Here is a 10,767-nt window from a genome sequence, read left to right as displayed (position 1 = left end):
TACTGATTGTTTTCATGTTGCTGAAGTAAAAACCTTCTTTGCAAGTTGTGCGAGCACTTTGGTGGGGTCAGCTGTAAGGATCGGCACTGCCGGGGAAGGGCTGCTGCGCCCGTGGCCCTTTGATGCGTCCTGCACACCGTTTCCCTGGAGGGGTGTGTCTGTTCTCTCATCCATCCGGGGGATCTGCTGGGGCCTCTGCCTCCTCACGTTGTCACCAGGGCTGGCTGTCACCAGGCTAAAGCCCTGCCAGCGTCATGGTGACCAGTGCTGTCTCCACAGTGTATCCGTCTGCCTGTGTCCTCCCCCGAGAGGTCGAGCACGTCTAACGCACACTGGCCACCTGCTGTGCCTCTCCTTGGATCTGCGTGTGTGTTTTGTTTGTTTAGAGCGCTGGGTTTCGAGAGGTTTTTGGACCCCGGGGATGTGTAGCCTTTCTCCAAGCTTGGGACCTCGCGGGTCGTGGAGTCTCTTTCCGGGTATATTTCTGGGCTTTTGCTGGTTTCTTGGTTTGTGTGCTTTTGTTTTTGCCCCAGGAAGAGCTAAGCATCTCCCTTCTGTCTTGTGGCTGTGGCGTCCCAGGGGGAAGAGCAGCGCCTCCCCCGAGGTTATGCAGAGAGTTACCGAAAGGGCTTCATTTTGCACATGACATCTTTAGCCCACCTGGATTTCCCTTTCCAATAATCAAAATGCGATTTCAAGTGAAAACAAAAGAAAACACCACCAGCCCCCGCTTAAGCCACGTGGGCAGGCACGCAAAGCCAGCTTTCCTGTGGCTTCATTGACAGGGAACACCCAGGAGAGGTAAAGACACCCAGAGGGGAAGAGGACTCGGGGCTGTCAGGGGCTGGGGGGTGAGGGCGTGGGGGGCAGTGCGTGCTGTGGATCCAAGTTTTTACTTTGAAGAAAGGAATGGTGTGAGCCTGCAATGCAGTGATGCTCGCACGGCATCGTGAAGGCACCTGGTGCTCCTGAATTGCAGAATTTCAGAGGGACAAAGTCTATATTTTATTAAAAGAAACTTAAAAAGGCAAGATAAAGGATGCCATAACCGATATGAAAGAAACAGAGGCAAGTGAAGAAAAACCAAACACAAATCACTTCAGGGGAATGGAAGTCAAGGTCGGGTGCGGGAGGGGATTCACGGTGGGATTTTGAAGAAGAAGGTGCGGGTGGGCGCAGAGGGGGCTCAGCCCCAGGGGCTGCTGACGCGTGAACTGGCTGTCCGTGGCCCAGCGGTCCAGCTGCAGGTGCAGCATCTTCAGGACCTTTGGAAGCAGCGGGAGCTGCGGGACCTTGAGGAATAGCAGGAGCTGCAGGATCGTCAGGAGCAGTGGGAGCTGCTGGAGCGGAAGGAGCTGCAGGAGGTGCAGGATCTTCAGGAGCAGTGTTAGCTGCCGGAGCTGCAGAAGCTGCAGGAGCAGCAGGAGGGAGCTCGGGGTCTCCTGCTGGATCCTGATGGTCCTGGTTTTGATCTGTGGCATCTTCCCCTGCCCGCGCCTGCTCTGGATCTGTGACTGTTGGAAGTGGAGAGAGCTTTCAGTCTCGTGGATGCGCTCGCTCGTGCTTTGAGAGAGGAAAACTTGAGCCACGTGCCTCCCTTTCCGTGGGCCTCTTCAAGGGCGGACATCTTCCCAGAGCTTTGCGGACAGCTCCCACCCAGCAAGTGCCCACAGGATGTGTTTTGTGACTGAACTCTTGTAGGCAGGTGGTCTGAGAGCAATGTTTGCTGTGGTGCCAGCAGCAGCCTCTGGGGACGCCTCCCTGTGTGGCCCAGCCCTCGGCCCTCCCTCAGCTGCGCACGTTCACCAGCCCCGCCCTTCTCACCTTGGGGCTGTGCCTCGGTGGGCTCCTGGTCCTCCACCTGACTCGCAGGGAGCTGCTCCAGGTCAGAGCCGGGTCTGCTGAGCTGCCTGTCAGCCGCGGGCAGGACCCTGGCGTGCCGCCTGGGCGGTTTCTGGGGAGGAGGCCGTCGTGGTGGCGGGGACCCCTCCGTGTGCAGACTCACCCGGAGCTGGTGCTGGCCCTGAGAAGCGTGCAGCGGCCCCTCGCTCGGGGAGGCGGCGTGGGTGTCCTGATCCAGCGGCTCCTGCAGTGTCCGGCTCTGCAATGACAGTGAGCGGCAGCGGGCCCGGCCCGGAGGTCTCAGAGCCCGGCCCGGAGGTCTCAGAGCCCTGCCCGGCCAGGACCACTCCCGCTTCTGCCCGCTCGACCCTCTGCTGCCCGATCAGACTGGGACCTTTTTCAGCTGAGACGGCCACCCGGGAGGGAAGAGACACAGCCAGAGGGCACGGGCTTGGACTGCTGCGGCAGGTCCCTGCCCGGCTGGCCACAGCCCAGCCCGCCAGCTGGGACCCGGGGTGTGGACGTGACAGGCCCCCCAGGCCTCTGACCTGCTCGTGCTTGAGGCAGGCCCCCCCCACCCCAGCCCAACGTGACTGCCCACCTCCACCAGCAAAGGGAAGGGGATGTGGGGCTATACCCGGGTGGGGTCTGAGTGGTGGCCTGGGCTGGTCGGGCCTGCCCCGGGCCTCCCTGGGTTACCTTTGGGTCCCTGTGGCCAAAAGGCCAGAGGCGCCTGGGGTGAGAGCTGAGCCAGCGCCGGCACCGCTGGCCCAGCCCCTGGCTGCGGGCCTTCCGGGCACCGCGGCCTCGGGGTGTTGGGACGCAGCAGAACATGGGTGACTGAGTTGAGCTGAGTTCACCAAGCGGGTGAGCCGAGTAGGGGCTTCTCGACAGAGTGGGTGCCCGGTGACCTCGGGTCTAAGTTCTGTTGGGTTCGGTTGCCAGGGAAGTGAGGTCACTTCCTGGGATCCCCTTCCCCAAGCTTCCTCCTTCCGTAGAGCTCCCCAAGGGCCTCTCTGGGCTGCTGACTGCTCACCTCCCAGCCCATGCCGTGTCCGCACACAGTGACGCCAACCCGGCCCCCCTGCCCAGGACCCTGCGGAGGCCTGGATGCAGCCAGGGCGCCAGCTCTGAGGACGCAGCTGGGTTCGGACCTGGCCCGCCGTCGTCCGCAGTGCTGTCACCCTGGACGAGCTGCCTGCCTCTCAGGGTCTCCCCAGTCCCCCGTCGGCACAGTGGGGATCATCCTGGCCCCTCCTTCCCGGGGAAGCCATCGTGTCTCCAGAGGCACAAACACCTGCCTCACCTGTCAGTCCCGCGGGCTGGCATCACAGGGAGCTCGCGCGCAGACTCAGCAAAGGGAGGGCCCCAGAGAGGGCTGGCGGAGCGCAGAGCACACCCCACACAGCCTGGGTGGGGTCTGCCCTGGGGTCCGGAGAAAGTCACTCCCCTTGCCACCTGCTTCCCAGCTCCCTGTCGGGGCGGGGGGTGGGGAGAAACTGAACATAACTGTGACTTGGTTCTCGCTGGCATACCACCTCCTGGGTCACTGTGTCATGTTTAGATTCAGGCCCAGTGTCTCATCTCGGCCCCTCGGGTGGGCTGCCCCACAATGCTCTCTGCTTTTATGCCTTCTGGTCACGTTTCCTCGTGTGAGCCCCCACCACACCCTCCCCTGCAGGGTGGATGGACATTGGGACCTGGTTGTGACATGCAGAGTGACGTGTGGAAATGGGCGTGACTTCCGCTCGTTCCCAGCTCCGCTGTTCCTTCTCCCCCTCTGTGTCTCTCAGCGCCTGTCTTGTCTCTCTCTCTCTCTGTTTCTCTCTCCCTCTGCCTGTCTGTGTGTCAGTCTCTCTGTCCCTTTTCCTGGATGCATGTGCGTGTACATTTACGTGCGTTCCTGTCTATTTCTGGGTTTGTAATGTTAGGGCCCGGGGCAGGTCACTTCTGAAAATGCCTTTATGACATACTGATTGTTTTCATGTTGCTGAAGTAAAAACCTTCTTTGCAAGTTGTGCGAGCACTTTGGTGGGGTCAGCTGTAAGGATCGGCACTGCCGGGGAAGGGCTGCTGCGCCCGTGGCCCTTTGATGCGTCCTGCACACCGTTTCCCTGGAGGGGTGTGTCTGTTCTCTCATCCATCCGGGGGATCTGCTGGGGCCTCTGCCTCCTCACGTTGTCACCAGGGCTGGCTGTCACCAGGCTAAAGCCCTGCCAGCGTCATGGTGACCAGTGCTGTCTCCACAGTGTATCCGTCTGCCTGTGTCCTCCCCCGAGAGGTCGAGCACGTCTAACGCACACTGGCCACCTGCTGTGCCTCTCCTTGGATCTGCGTGTGTGTTTTGTTTGTTTAGAGCGCTGGGTTTCGAGAGGTTTTTGGACCCCGGGGATGTGTAGCCTTTCTCCAAGCTTGGGACCTCGCGGGTCGTGGAGTCTCTTTCCGGGTATATTTCTGGGCTTTTGCTGGTTTCTTGGTTTGTGTGCTTTTGTTTTTGCCCCAGGAAGAGCTAAGCATCTCCCTTCTGTCTTGTGGCTGTGGCGTCCCAGGGGGAAGAGCAGCGCCTCCCCCGAGGTTATGCAGAGAGTTACCGAAAGGGCTTCATTTTGCACATGACATCTTTAGCCCACCTGGATTTCCCTTTCCAATAATCAAAATGCGATTTCAAGTGAAAACAAAAGAAACACCACCAGCCCCCGCTTAAGCCACGTGGGCAGGCACGCAAAGCCAGCTTTCCTGTGGCTTCATTGACAGGGAACACCCAGGAGAGGTAAAGACACCCAGAGGGGAAGAGGACTCGGGGCTGTCAGGGGCTGGGGGGTGAGGGCGTGGGGGGCAGTGCGTGCTGTGGATCCAAGTTTTTACTTTGAAGAAAGGAATGGTGTGAGCCTGCAATGCAGTGATGCTCGCACGGCATCGTGAAGGCACCTGGTGCTCCTGAATTGCAGAATTTCAGAGGGACAAAGTCTATATTTTATTAAAAGAAACTTAAAAAGGCAAGATAAAGGATGCCATAACCGATATGAAAGAAACAGAGGCAAGTGAAGAAAAACCAAACACAAATCACTTCAGGGGAATGGAAGTCAAGGTCGGGTGCGGGAGGGGATTCACGGTGGGATTTTGAAGAAGAAGGTGCGGGTGGGCGCAGAGGGGGCTCAGCCCCAGGGGCTGCTGACGCGTGAACTGACTGTCCGTGGCCCAGCGGTCCAGCTGCAGGTGCAGCATCTTCAGGACCTTTGGAAGCAGCGGGAGCTGCGGGACCTTGAGGAGCAGCAGGAGCTGCGGGACCTTGAGGAATAGCAGGAGCTGCAGGATCGTCAGGAGCAGTGGGAGCTGCTGGAGCGGAAGGAGCTGCAGGAGGTGCAGGATCTTCAGGAGCAGCGTTAGCTGCCGGAGCTGCAGAAGCTGCAGGAGCAGCAGGAGGGAGCTCGGGGTCTCCTGCTGGATCCTGATGGTCCTGGTTTTGATCTGTGGCATCTTCCCCTGCCCGCGCCTGCTCTGGATCTGTGACTGTTGGAAGTGGAGAGAGCTTTCAGTCTCGTGGATGCGCTCGCTCGTGCTTTGAGAGAGGAAAACTTGAGCCACGTGCCTCCCTTTCCGTGGGCCACTTCAAGGGCGGACATCTTCCCAGAGCTTTGCGGACAGCTCCCACCCAGCAAGTGCCCATAGGATGTGTTTTGTGACTGAACTCTTGTAGGCAGGTGGTCTGAGAGCAGTGTTTGCTGTGGTGCCAGCAGCAGCCTCTGGGGACGCCTCCCTGTGTGGCCCAGCCCTCGGCCCTCCCTCAGCTGCGCACGTTCACCAGCCCCGCCCTTCTCACCTTGGGGCTGTGCCTCGGTGGGCTCCTGGTCCTCCACCTGACTCGCAGGGAGCTGCTCCAGGTCAGAGCCGGGTCTGCTGAGCTGCCTGTCAGCCGCGGGCAGGACCCTGGCGTGCCGCCTGGGCGGTTTCTGGGGAGGAGGCCGTCGTGGTGGCGGGGACCCCTCCGTGTGCAGACTCACCCGGAGCTGGTGCTGGCCCTGAGAAGCGTGCAGCGGCCCCTCGCTCGGGGAGGCGGCGTGGGTGTCCTGATCCAGCGGCTCCTGCAGTGTCCGGCTCTGCAATGACAGTGAGCGGCAGCGGGCCCGGCCCGGAGGTCTCAGAGCCCGGCCCGGAGGTCTCAGAGCCCGGCCCGGAGGTCTCAGAGCCCTGCCCGGCCAGGACCACTCCCGCTTCTGCCCGCTCGACCCTCTGCTGCCCGATCAGACTGGGACCTTGTTCAGCTGAGACGGCCACCCGGGAGGGAAGAGACACAGCCAGAGGGCACGGGCTTGGACTGCTGCGGCAGGTCCCTGCCCGGCTGGCCACAGCCCAGCCCGCCAGCTGGGACCCGGGGTGCGGACGTGACAGGCCCCCCAGGCCTCTGACCTGCTCGTGCTTGAGGCAGGCCCCCCCCACCCCAGCCCAACGTGACTGCCCACCTCCACCAGCAAAGGGAAGGGGATGTGGGGCTATACCCGGGTGGGGTCTGAGTGGTGGCCTGGGCTGGTCGGGCCTGCCCCGGGCCTCCCTGGGTTACCTTTGGGTCCCTGTGGCCAAAAGGCCAGAGGCGCCTGGGGTGAGAGCTGAGCCAGCGCCGGCACCGCTCGCGCAGCCCCTGGCTGCGGGCCTTCCGGGCACCGCGGCCTCGGGGTGTTGGGACACAGCAGAACATGGGTGACTGAGTTGAGCTGAGTTCACCAAGCGGGTGAGCCGAGTAGGGGCTTCTCGACAGAGTGGGTGCCCGGTGACCTCGGGTCTAAGTTCTGTTGGGTTCGGTTGCCAGGGAAGTGAGGTCACTTCCTGGGATCCCCTTCCCCAAGCTTCCTCCTTCCGTAGAGCTCCCCAGGGGCCTCTCTGGGCTGCTGACTGCTCACCTCCCAGCCCATACCGTGTCCGCAGACAGTGACGCCAACTCGGCCCCCCTGCCCAGGACCCTGCGGAGGCCTGGATGCAGCCAGGGCGCCAGCTCTGAGGACGCAGCTGGGTTCGGACCCGGCCCGCCGTCGTCCGCAGTGCTGTCACTCTGGACGAGCTGCCTGCCTCTCAGGGTCTCCCCAGTCCCCCGTCGGCACAGTGGGGATCATCCTGGCCCCTCCTTCCCGGCGAAGCCATCGTATCTCCAGAGGCACAAACACCTGCCTCACCTGTCAGTCCCGCGGGCTGGCATCACAGGGAGCTCGCGCGCAGACTCAGCAAAGGGAGGGCCCCAGAGAGGGCTGGCGGAGCGCAGAGCACACCCCACACAGCCTGGGTGGGGTCTGCCCTGGGGTCCGGAGAAAGTCACTCCCCTTGCCACCTGCTTCCCAGCTCCCTGTCGGGGCGGGGGGTGGGGAGAAACTGAACATAACTGTGACTTGGTTCTCGCTGGCATACCACCTCCTGGGTCACTGTGTCATGTTTAGATTCAGGCCCAGTGTCTCATCTCGGCCCCTCGGGTGGGCTGCCCCACAATGCTCTCTGCTTTTATGCCTTCTGGTCACGTTTCCTCGTGTGAGCCCCCACCACACCCTCCCCTGCAGGGTGGATGGCCATTGGGACCTGGTTGTGACATGCAGAGTGACGTGTGAAAATGGGCGTGACTTCCGCTCGTTCCCAGCTCCGCTGTTCCTTCTCCCCCTCTGTGTCTCTCAGCGCCTGTCTTGTCTCTCTCTCTCTCTGTTTCTCTCTCCCTCCGCCTGTCTGTGTGTCAGTCTCTCTGTCCCTTTTCCTGGATGCATGTGAGTGTACATTTACGTGCGTACCTGTGTATTTCTGGGTTTGTAATGTTAGGGCCCGGGGCAGGTCACTTCTGAAAATGCCTTGATGACATACTGATTGTTTTCATGTTGCTGAAGTAAAAACCTTCTTTGCAAGTTGTGCGAGCACTTTGGTGGGGTCAGCTGTAAGGATCGGCACTGCCGGGGAAGGGCTGCTGCGCCTGTGGCCCTTTGATGCGTCCTGCACACTGTTTCCCTGGAGAGGTGTGTCTGTTCTCTCATCCATCCGGGGGATCTGCTGGGGCCTCTGCCTCCTCACGTTGTCACCAGGGCTGGCTGTCACCAGGCTAAAGCCCTGCCAGCGTCATGGTGACCAGTGCTGTCTCCACAGTGTATCCGTCTGCCTGTGTCCTCCCCCGAGAGGTCGAGCACGTCTAACGCACACTGGCCACCTGCTGTGCCTCTCCTTGGATCTGCGTGTGTGTTTTGTTTGTTTAGAGCGCTGGGTTTCGAGAGGTTTTTGGACCCCGGGGATGTGTAGCCTTTCTCCAAGCTTGGGACCTCGAGGGTCGTGGAGTCTCTTTCCGGGTATATTTCTGGGCTTTAGCTGGTTTCTTGGTTTGTGTGCTTTTGTTTTTGCCCCAGGAAGAGCTAAGCATCTCCCTTCTGTCTTGTGGCTGTGGCGTCCCAGGGGGAAGAGCAGCGCCTCCCCCGAGGTTATGCAGAAAGTTACCGAAAGGGCTTCATTTTGCACATGACATCTTTAGCCCACCTGGATTTCCCTTTCCAATAATCAAAATGCGATTTCAAGTGAAAACAAAAGAAAACATCACCAGCCCCCGCTTAAGCCACGTGGGCAGGCACGCAAAGCCAGCTTTCCTGTGGCTTCATTGACAGGGAACACCGAGGAGAGGTAAAGACACCCAGAGGGGAAGAGGACTCGGGGCTGTCAGGGGCTGGGGGGTGAGGGCGTGGGGGGCAGTGCGTGCTGTGGATCCAAGTTTTTACTTTGAAGAAAGGAATGGTGTGAGCCTGCAATGCAGTGATGCTCGCACGGCATCGTGAAGGCACCTGGTGCTCCTGAATTGCAGAATTTCAGAGGGACAAAGTCTATATTTTATTAAAAGAAACTTAAAAAGGCAAGATAAAGGATGCCATAACCGATATGAAAGAAACAGAGGCAAGTGAAGAAAAACCAAACACAAATCACTTCAGGGGAATGGAAGTCAAGGTCGGGTGCGGGAGGGGATTCACGGTGGGATTTTGAAGAAGAAGGTGCGGGTGGGCGCAGAGGGGGCTCAGCCCCAGGGGCTGCTGACGCCTGAACTGGCTGTCCGTGGCCCAGCGGTCCAGCTGCAGGTGCAGCATCTTCAGGACCTTTGCAAGCAGCGGGAGCTGCGGGACTTTGAGGAGCAGCAGGAGCTGCGGGACCTTGAGGAATAGCAGGAGCTGCAGGATCGTCAGGAGCAGTGGGAGCTGCTGGAGCGGAAGGAGCTGCAGGAGCTGCAGGATCTTCAGGAGCAGCGTTAGCTGCTGGAGCTGCAGAAGCTGCAGGAGCAGCAGGAGGGAGCTCGGGGTCTCCTGCTGGATCCTGATGGTCCTGGTTTTGATCTGTGGCATCTTCCCCTGCCCGCGCCTGCTCTGGATCTGTGACTGTTGGAAGTGGAGAGAGCTTTCAGTCTCGTGGATGCGCTCGCTCGTGCTTTGAGAGAGGAAAACTTGAGCCACGTGCCTCCCTTTCCGTGGGCCTCTTCAAGGGCGGACATCTTCCCAGAGCTTTGCGGACAGCTCCCACCCAGCAAGTGCCCACAGGATGTGTTTTGTGACTGAACTCTTGTAGGCAGGTGGTCTGAGAGCAATGTTTGCTGTGGTGCCAGCAGCAGCCTCTGGGGACGCCTCCCTGTGTGGCCCAGCCCTCGGCCCTCCCTCAGCTGCACACGTTCACCAGCCCCGCCCTTCTCACCTTGGGGCTGTGCCTCGGTGGGCTCCTGGTCCTCCACCTGACTCGCAGGGAGCTGCTCCAGGTCAGAGCCGGGTCTGCTGAGCTGCCTGTCAGCCGCGGGCAGGACCCTGGCGTGCCGCCTGGGCGGTTTCTGGGGAGGAGGCCGTCGTGGTGGCGGGGACCCCTCCGTGTGCAGACTCACCCGGAGCTGGTGCTCGCCCTGAGAAGCGTACAGCGGCCCCTCGCTCGGGGAGGCGGCGTGGGTGTCCTGATCCAGCGGCTCCTGCAGTGTCCGGCTCTGCAATGACAGTGAGCGGCAGCGGGCCCGGCCCGGAGGTCTCAGAGCCCTGCCCGGCCAGGACCACTCCCGCTTCTGCCCGCTCGACCCTCTGCTGCCAAATCAGACAGGGACCTTGGTCAGCTGAGACGGCCACCCGGGAGGGAAGAGACACAGCCAGAGGGCAAGGGCTTGGACTCGTGCGGCAGGTCCCTGCCCGGCTGGCCACAGCCCAGCCCGCCAGCTGGGACCCGGGGTGCGGACGTGACAGGCCCCCCAGGCCTCTGACCTGCTCGTGCTTGAGGCATGCCCCCCCACCCCAGCCCAACGTGACTGCCCACCTCCACCAGCAAAGGGAAGGGGATGTGGGGCTATACCCGGGTGGGGTCTGAGTGGTGGCCTGGGCTGGTCGGGCCTGCCCCGGGACTCCCTGGGTTACCTTTGGGTCCCTGTGGCCAAAAGGCCAGAGGCGCCTGGGGTGAGAGCTGAGCCTGCGCCGGCACCGCTGGCCCAGCCCCTGGCTGCGGGCCTTCCGGGCACCGCGGCCTCGGGGTGTTGGGACGCAGCAGAACATGGGTGACTGAGTTGAGCTGAGTTCACCAAGCGGGTGAGCCGAGTAGGGGCTTCTCGACAGAGTGGGTGCCCGGTGACCTCGGGTCTAAGTTCTGTTGGGTTTGGTTGCCAGGGAAGTGAGGTCACTTCCTGGGATCCCCTTCCCCAAGCTTCCTCCTTCCGTAGAGCTCCCCAAGGGCCTCTCTGGGCTGCTGACTGCTCACCTCCCAGCCCATGCCGTGTCCGCACACAGTGACGCCAACTCGGCCCCCCTGCCCACGACCCTGCGGAGGCCTGGATGCAGCCAGGGCGCCAGCTCTGAGGACGCAGCTGGGTTCGGACCCGGCCCGCCGTCGTCCGCAGTGCTGTCACCCTGGACGAGCTGCCTGCCTCTCAGGGTCTCCCCAGTCCCCCGTCGGCACAGTGGGGATAATCCT

This window comes from Vicugna pacos, unplaced genomic scaffold (assembly GCF_048564905.1).
Source record: "Vicugna pacos unplaced genomic scaffold, VicPac4 scaffold_113, whole genome shotgun sequence".
NCBI classification, from domain to species: domain Eukaryota; kingdom Metazoa; phylum Chordata; class Mammalia; order Artiodactyla; family Camelidae; genus Vicugna; species Vicugna pacos.
Note: the sequence above shows the minus strand (reverse complement) of the source record.